General features: G+C 38.8%; 1 long non-coding RNA gene across 1 annotated transcript in view; it reads left to right on the top strand.

Annotated features, from left to right (window-relative positions):
* Positions 1-9,439, top strand: part of LOC125910227 (uncharacterized) — a 54,627-nt gene that overhangs the window by 23,831 nt on the left and 21,357 nt on the right. The window contains exon 2 of the long non-coding RNA XR_007453896.1: positions 262-301. This is a non-coding gene — a long non-coding RNA (uncharacterized LOC125910227). The remainder of the gene's footprint in view (positions 1-261; positions 302-9,439) is intronic.

The raw sequence follows: 9,439 nt of genomic DNA, 5'->3' as shown, positions 1-9,439 counted from the left end.
TGCTAGTGTGGAGAAAAAAGCAAATTACAAATCAACTTCCTCTTTTTTCTTTTTCTAAATTAATACTTTTCATATAAACAAGTAAATTGGAAATTGGAGGAGAATGAACACAGATATAGAGCAAGAGTGAAATTTAGAAATTATTTATGGTTAATCCTCTCATGTTAGAAATGAGCAAGGTGAATAGTTCTATCTATATTTATCAGATAACTTATGTAAAATTAGAATAACTATAAATCCCCCTGTTTTTACTCCCTATAGATACTGGATCTGAAAAATCTCAAGAACCCTGTGAAAATAGGTACAAAGACTTGTTTTGTATTTAATGCTACTCTACAATGAGCATCTATAGAATTGTCACCTACAAATGCTTTGTTTCTAGAATGGAAACAGAGGAGGGTTAGGATTGTTAATATATAATTTAAATTTTTTCCATTGAAATTTTTACTAAGAAATTTGTAGACTCACATGAAGTTGTTAAAAATAACAGAGATCAACTGTTTCCTTTTCCAGTTTCCCCCAATGGCAACAATATCACAACCACAGTATTGACACTGATACAGTCAATTCATCTTATTCACATTTCCCCATTTTTGCTTGTATTCATTTTTCTGTCTGTATGGGTGTTATAGAGTATGTGTATGAAGTTTCATGCAATTTTGTCACCTGTGGACGTTCATATATCCACACCACGGTCGAGATACTGAACCACATATTTCAATACCACAATACAAGTATTCCTCATACTAGTCTTTTTATAATGACACCCACATCCTTTCTACCTCATCCTAGGAACCACTAATCTGTCCACCATTTTGAAAATAATGTCACTTCCAAAATGTTACATAACTGAAATAATACAGTATGTAACTATGTGGAATTGGCTTTTTTCATTCAGCACAATTCCATGGAGATTCATCTAAGTTGTTGTGTATATCAGTAGTCTGTTTCTTTTAATTGTTGTGTAGTATTCCATAGTACATATATATGACTATTGAACCATTTATCTGTTGAAGGACATCTGGGCCAACTCCAGTTTTTTGCTATTATGAATAGGATGCAATGAACTTTCATGTACTGGTTTTTGTGTTATCATAAGTTTTCATTTCTCGGGCATGAATATCTGAGAATGCAATTGCTGTATCATATAATAATTATCTGTTCAGTTTTATAAGAAACTACCAAACTGTTTTCAGTATGGCTGTGTCATTTTACATTTCTATCAAAAATGTATGAGTGATCCAGTTTCTCCATATCTTCATCAGCACTTAGTGTTGTCAATATTTTTTTTTTGTTTTTAAGCATGTAGTGATATGATTGTGGTCTTATTTTTCATTTCCTTGGTGGCTAATGATGTTGAACATCTTTTTATGTGCTTCACTGACATCTCTGTATATGGTTTAGTGAAACAAATGTTCACATGTCCATTTTCTAATTTACTTATTATTTTTATTAAAATTTGTATTTTACCATTGAATTTTGAGAGTTCCTCACATAATCTAGAAATGTCTTGTGTCAAATATGTGGCTTGCAAATATTTTCTCCAAGTCCATAATTTGACTCTTCAAACTCTTCTGAGAACAAAAGGTTTTGATTTTAATAAGGCCCAATTTAATTTTTTCCTTTCCTAAATGATGATTTTGGTGTCAAGACTAAGAACTAGTCTGACAATTTTTCTCTGATGTCTTTCCTAAAGGTTTTTTAGTGTTGCATTTTAAATTTAAGTCCCAATTGAATCAGTTTTTGTGTAGGGTATGATGTTTAGGTCAAGGTTCATTATTTTGCCTGTGATTATCTGATTGCTCCAGACCATTTATTGAAAAGTCTATCCTTCCTCCACAAAATTGCTTTTGCACCTATGTGAAAATACCAGTTGAGAATATTTGTCTGGGTCTATTTCTCTGTTTTCTGTTCTGTCTCATTGATCTATGTGAAACTGGGAGCACTGTCTGCCAATACTACATTGTCTTGGTAGAGTGATTCTTCCTCCTTTATTCTTTTTTTCAAGATTGTTTTAGCTATTGTACAGGCTGTGACTTACATGTAAATTTTAGAATGTGCTATCTCTGTCTTCAGAAAGTATTGCTGAGATTTTAATAGGAATTATATTAATTTTATATAGCAGTTTGGAGAGAATTGACATCTTCCTGTGTTGAATCTTCCAATCCATGAATATGGTATATCTCTCCATTTATTTACATCTTTTTAATTTTTTCAACAGCATTTCATAATTTTTAGCATACAGATCCTCTACATATTTCTTAAATGTATATTTAAATATTTTATTCTCTTTGGATTGATGGTAAATGACATTTGTTTTTAATCTTAGTTCTCTGTGTTTATTGTTACTATATGGAAATGTGAATGATTTTTATGTGTTGATTTTGTATTCTGTGACCTTGCTGAATTCATTTTTTACTTCTAGGAATTTTTTTGATAGATTTCCTGGGATTTGCTTCCAATATGTGTGCATTTTATTTTTCTTTCTTTCCTGTTTGTAATGACTAGAATTTCTAGTATTATGTTGTATAAATGTGGTGAGAATGGACATGTTTGCTTTGTTTGTAATCTTAAAGGGAAAGCATCCAAACTTCCACCATTAATGTAATATTAGCTACAGGATTTTTTTATACATTGTGTGTGTGTATGTGTGTATGTGTGTGTGTGTGTGTGTGTGTGTGTGTGTGTACGTGTTTCAGAATGAGATCATTTCCTTCTATTCCTAACTTGCTGAGAGATTTTTAAATGAATAAATTTTGTCAAATGTCTTTTGTTATTAATATGATCACATTATTTTTTCTTATTTGGTTTACCAATGTGGTGGATTATATGGATTGATTTCTAATGGTAACAAGTTATATATATCTAGAATAAATATTTCTTGGGCATGGTGTACAATCATTCTCATACATTTTTTGGACTTAGTCTGCTAGGGTTTTGTTGAGGATATTTTGCATCTAAGTTCATGAGAAATGTTGTGTTTTGTTTTGTTTTGTTTTTTTAATTGTCTTTGTCTGGTTTTGGTATCGGGGTAATAATGGCCTCATAAAATGAATTACAAAGTTTTCCCTTCTCTTTTCTGGAAGAGATTGTGTAGAATTGGTGTTAATTTTTCTTGAAGTGTTTGATAGAATTTTTTAATGAGTCCATCTAGACCTAGAGGTTTCTTTTTGGAAGGTTTAAAATTATGAATTTAACTCCCTTAATAGTTATAAAACTATTAAAATTATCTATTTCATATTGGTTGAGTTGTGGTAGTTTGTGTTTTTCAAAGGAGTTGATTCATTTCATTTAAATAGTGAAATTTATATATGTAGAGTTCATATTACTCTGTTATCATTATTGTAATGTCTTCAGAGTATAGCGATATCTCCATTTTCATTTCTGATATTGTCATATGTATGTGCCTTTTATTTTTTTCCTTGTTAGAGATTTTTCTTTGCTCTTGTCAAAGAACAAGTTCATCAAACTAAAAATGGTGGTATTAAAGATAATTATTTGTCAATTTTTGTATTTTTTCATATTTGTGATTAATTTCAGCTTTGAGTCATTTTTTAAGTCATGAATATAAAGTTTATAATATTCTTTTATACATATTTTATAATTTTTTGTATATTTTTATATCTCGTGTTCCTCTGTATGCAAGATTTTATCATATCATTGCTAATTTATGCATCTTTCTTTTTTCTTCTTCATTGTGTTTAAGTGTTAATAATTAAATGGTATATTAGTCTGCTTATAAAGGCAAGAGTCTTTTTTCTCCTTTTTTTTTCATTATGGTAAAATACACATAACATAAAATTTACCATTTTAACCATTTTTAATTATATAATTCAGTGGCATTAAGTGCATTCACATTGCTGTGTAACCATCACCACTAGCCATTTCCAGAACTTTTTCATCCTCCTGAACTGAAACTCTGTGCCCATTAAATAGTAACTTCCTGTTCCCTCCTCCCCGCAGCCTCTGGCAGCCACAATTTTTTCTGTCTCTGTAATTTTGTCTACTCTAGGTACCTCATATTAAATCATACAATATTTGTCTTTTTGTTTCTGGCTTATTTCACTTAGCATAATATTTTCAAGGTCGCTTTTTTTTTTCTTTTAACTGGTAAGTTTAGCCTATTTATGAGAGTTTGGGTGTAATTCCTATTGACTTATATGTGATGTGTTTAAATTTTCACAATATGCCTCAGAACTGCAGAAATGCAATCCTTGTTTTCTGTAATGCACCTTGACTTGGCATGTGTCTACTGATTTGGGAAAAATAAATTTGATTCTTATCACTTCCCGGTGATTTAGTCTCTATCAGTTTAAAACAGTCTCTCCTCCAAAATTAACTCTATCTCTTTTCAGAAGGTATTTAGCCCTTCAGCACTTCTTCCCTCTTCATCTTCTTCTTTTCTGTCCCTGGTGTTAATCTGGGTTTGGGAGACGCAGATTTAGCATCACAGCAGTGGGGGTGGGCAACATGTCACCTGTTCTGTCTGTCCTCCGAGCCCTTTCTGGCCTGCGCGGATGATGACCTATGGCCCACCCAGCTGGATGGTCTGTCCTGGCATCTTCTAGGGATGTTTGAGGCCCTTAGCATGGTCTCAATGCAAGACCTACCTGCTTGGGATTCTCCTGTCTCTCCTTAGGACCGCCTAGGGCACAAAGGAATTCTGGGACCCCCTCACGTCCTACATGTCCCTTATGAATGTAGATATGAGGGCAACATCTCAGACCCTCTCACCCTAAATATGTGACTTCTTTACTTTTACTTCCTTGCAGCTGTCCCAGGTTAGCTCCAAACAAAGGACACTGACCCACAGATGCACACCAACATGTTTAGGGTTTCTGCAGGCTCGTAACCCTTCTCCCTTATTCTCAGCCTAATGTCAGAGGCATGAGCGTTCTGGGCCTCTAAGAAGGGACCCTGGGTGAATTCTGACCTTCCAGTTCTTTTCCTGGCTGGTCAAGGCATTGCTGTCTTTCTTTTTGGAAACTCTACCCTTAGGCCACATCCTTGGTCATCTTTCCTCTAGCCAGTCCTCCACACTGCTGCTCTCCAAAACTCCTCCTTCTCTTGGGATCCAGCACAAGGCTGTGACAGGAGCTCAGGAAACATTTGCTGAGTGCTGGTCTGAGCAGGATCTTCACAGGAAACCTCACATCCTGTGTGTGACAATCCAATTCACTTAGCCAAAATAATCAAATTAATAGTTTCTTGATTCAATCTGTTACTGTATGAACCAGTTTTTTTCTATCACTGGGGTTTCTCAGGACCCTAGGTTGAGACCCTCAATGGCACATTTTGGAGGAGGCCCTTAATTTTGTGACAATCTCATTCTTTCCAAAGCCTGTTAGAATTTTTTCTTGAGGCTCCTAGCTGCATTTATTACCACCACTCCAATCTCAGAATTGAAAGCATCCAGTAACCAAGCCAACACCAATTATGTAGCCACAGCCCTCAGAAGAGCCCCACAGTAACCAGGGCAACCCTGATTTAGCTTCATCGTGATGAATAATAAATTACGAGAGGACAGGGCCATAGGCTGGGGCTGTTGGAAATGCCTGGCTTTAAAGATGAAGGGAAAGTTGGCAGAAAGTACACAGCGCCTCACGAGGTCTTGTGGGCCTGAGCTCCTTCATAATTTACCCTATTGCCAAGGGGCGTAGCTTTTATTCTACTAATCAGGGATCAAGAAGAGTCATGGTGTTGTGGCCTCTCTTGGCTTCACAAGAAATTTAGCATTTGACTGCTCTTTGTGGTTTGTCGTGATGACACAGAATCTTTCCTCATGTAGCAATGTAATTCTGTTTTAACTCATCTTCATGTGAGTGTGCCATTATCCTGGCTAAAGCTGCAATTTGAAAGTTGATTCCAAACCCCAAAGTTTTCTAGCAAAGAACACATTCTCGGCAAAATAAAAACTGATATGTTTAAAGTAGGCCAACAGTGCAGTTCCATACAAATATTTATCTGCCCTGTGTACATTCCTGTACTCTTTAATTCATTGGGTCAGTACAGTTTTACAGAGGCAGAGCCGTGTATCTGGACAGACAGGTCCTGGCTCTGTGCCCTCCATGCGTGCAGCTCTCCTTCTAAGATGAGGAGTGAATGACAAACAAAGGAGACCATTTCCAACAACTGGAAGCACTACAAGGAAAGAGGCAGGGAAGGGGCACCTGAGTGGCTCAGTCGCTTAAGCATCAGACTTCCACTCAGGTCATGATCTCACAGTTTGTGAGTTTGAGCCCTGCATTGGCTCTGTGCTGACAGCTCAGAGCCTGGCACCTGCTTCAGAGTCTGTGTCTTCCTTTCTCTCTGCCTATCCCCTGTTTGTGCTCTTTCTCTCTCTCTCTCTCAAAAAGAAATAAACATCAAAAAAAAAAAAATTTTTAAGAGAAAGAGGCAGGGAAGTGTTAGAAGGAAGCCCTGTGCTTCTCTGAGCATGTGACTTGTGACCTGGGGCCTGAGCAACTCAAGAAAGCACCTGAGGAGCAGAGAGGAGGATTTCAGGACCGGGCGCAGCATGGAGGAGGCCTTGAGGCTAACTGGATGAGTTTGAAGAACAGGAAGGAGGCCATGCAACTGGAGCCCTGTAGGTGGAGAGAGGCACAGGGACTGAGGCTCCCAGAATTTACACCTTAGCCCTTGCTCTATGTCCTTCTGTGTGTCCCATGTACTCAGGCCCTAAGACTTCTATCCACTGAGATCACTGGTGGTTTGTGACTTCTTGGCTGGGGCACTTTGTGACCTTTTCACTCTGTCTTTCCAGTGTCCTGCCACCTGCTAGGTGATGCTTCCTCATCCCTGTATGGAGATATGTGTAAGCTGTGGGTGGGACTGTTTCATTGCCCTGACTCCTACAGTTCATGGAAATGTGAGAAGAACTTGAAGGTGAACCATTGTCTGTCCCAACAATGTGGACTCCAATAGAACATCTAGCACTCTTTAGGAGACCCCCAAATGTCAACATGTGTAGGTGTTTCCTCTTGGGCATGGCCCCCTCTGGTTCTCTGAGCATACAGTGGGGCTACCTGTGTTTGAGCACAAAGCAGGAAGGGAGCTCGGAATGGGCAGCTTCAGACTTGACTTAATCCTTTTTGGGACTTTTCCAGCCTCCCAGCCCTCTGTCAGCTGTGGCTTTTCTGGAGGAGGGTCTTCATTCTCCTGAGATGTCCAGGGTATGGAGGGATGAGGCCACCTTGCCGGGGCTGGAGATGGAGCTGGAGGTCTGGGTGCTCCAAGACCAGCTTCTCAGGTGACTTTTCTGTCCCCTCTGCCTCCTGGCCCATGGGTCTAGCGTTGTATTTATCAGGCCTTTAATATCTGCTTGAAGCGTGGTCTCTACAGGGAAAAAATAGTAATTAAAACCAGCTCATTCTCAAGGTAGCTGACTCACGGACTGCTGAGGGAGAAGCCAGATACAGACTCAATCCAGCCTGCAGCCTTGCCTTGAGGAAGCAGCTCCCACCAAAGACCTAGTGAGCCTGAAAATGGAAACTTTTCAAGAAAAGCTAGAAATTTTATGTGAAGTTCCTCAGTTTTACTCTCAAAATTTTTTATGTGAAGTTCGCCAGTTTTACTCTCAAATGCTAGGTAAGTTCCCCCCAAGAATAAAAGAAAGTTAAAAAGAATCACTGTCCAGTGCCCTGAGGGTGACTAGTCCACAGCCTTGCCTACATTCTTCCTCTCTTGGTTCTTCCACAATACTGTTGGAAGATTTTTTTTTTTTACCTCATCAATACCCAGGATTCATCATCTCACTGCTTCAAAGACTGAAGAGGTGGACACAGAATAAAATAAGCAGCAGGCAAAAGTTTATTAGAGTATAAGATCATAAAGGAAGAATAGTTTGAAAAGTCTCTCTACAGAGAGGGGACATTCGAAAATGAATGCCCATGACTATAGGCAAGGAACTTTATTTTATAGGGTTTCGTTGGCCCCTTCCCTCCCCCGCCTTGTTCCTTCTCAGTTCCTACCCTTATTTTTGTGTAGGTAACTCTAAATGCCTGGTCATGCCTTTTTGATTCCCTCCTTTCCATTGGATAAGGGGTGGTCTATGGCCATACAGTTCCTTGTGGGTCATAAGTTTTATGGTCTAACTATTTTTAGTCAGGTTTTTGTCAATTTCCTAAGGGACACCTGAGGGGGAGTAGGTGGTGTCTGTTACATTTTTTAAGAGGAACTTTATGCCTGAGGGAGTTTGCTAATGGTTGGATGCTCCCAGCATTGTTTTAAAATATGTTTTCCCCACTCAGGGACCTCAGGTCCTAACCTTTCCCTCTCTGCCTATTTTATCCTATATTTCCCTATCATAATGCCCTCTCCCCTTACTGGATATGCTCACACCACTGAAATTGATAAGCAGATCGTCATTTGTTAAGGGCCAGTTAGAGGTCTAGTTCTGTAGTAGTAGCAGTTTCAGTTTTACCTAGAAACATACCACAACACTGTGAGCAGTGCATTTTTGTGTATGACTCTAAAAGTTGTGAGAATATCACATCCTATTAGGTGAGAGACCAGAAGGAATTTAAAACTAATAAAAATGCTCTTCTTTACTGGTTAATATTTATGTTATGTTCTAGGAATGCACAGATACTAGTTGACAGGCATTTGCGTCTCTAAATCCTGATTCCAAGTGGGAAGAGCAGGAAGGAGTTGTCAGCCCTGAACTTGCCCCGCTAAAGCAAGGGGTATGGAGGGTTAAGGAGGCCCCCAGCTGCCCCTGAGCATGAGTTGCTGAGATGTGAATGGATGTTCTTTTTTCTTATTTATGTTTAGTTATTTATTTTGAGAGAGAGAGCATGCCAGCATGGGGAAAGGCAGAGAGAGAGAATCCCAAGCAGGCTCCATGCTGTTAGTGCAGAGCCCATTCCGAGCCTCTATCCCACCAACCGTGGGATCATGACCTGAGCCGAAATCCAGAGTCAGATGCTTAACCAACTGAGCCACCCAGGCACCCCTGAATGGATGCTCTTTTAAAAAGAACGACCAAGAGGGACTACACGCCCTAGATTAGTAATTCTGAGAAGCCATGCATAGAGGGAGCCCCCTTTAATTCTTTAACACACTATTCTGCAAGTTAATTTGACCACAGAACCTCATTTAGCTTCTTTCCAATTTTTCTGTTATTCCAAACACGGCTGCTGCAAATACTTGTTTGGGCCTTTCTGGAAGAAAAGCATTAAATACTTCTCATTTTCCTGTTAACCAGCACCATTGTTCCAGCCTTTTCTCCCTTTCTGCCAGCCACGTGGAGCTCTGTTTTGATTACAGTGCTAACTAATGAAATTTCAGTCTGGACTGAAAATGCAAGTCTATGTATGTAATTAACCAAAGGCGTCTCAGAAGGAGATGAAGGCATGGCCCCTCCCCTGCAGGTCCAGAAGAGAAATCTCTGTGTTCAACTAGTTCCACGCTTCTCCAGTGATGAGAACATCTCAGGAAG

This window comes from Panthera uncia (genome assembly GCF_023721935.1).
Source record: "Panthera uncia isolate 11264 chromosome B3 unlocalized genomic scaffold, Puncia_PCG_1.0 HiC_scaffold_1, whole genome shotgun sequence".
Lineage (NCBI taxonomy): Eukaryota > Metazoa > Chordata > Mammalia > Carnivora > Felidae > Panthera > Panthera uncia.
Note: the sequence above shows the minus strand (reverse complement) of the source record. Positions and strands in the feature narration are given on the sequence as shown.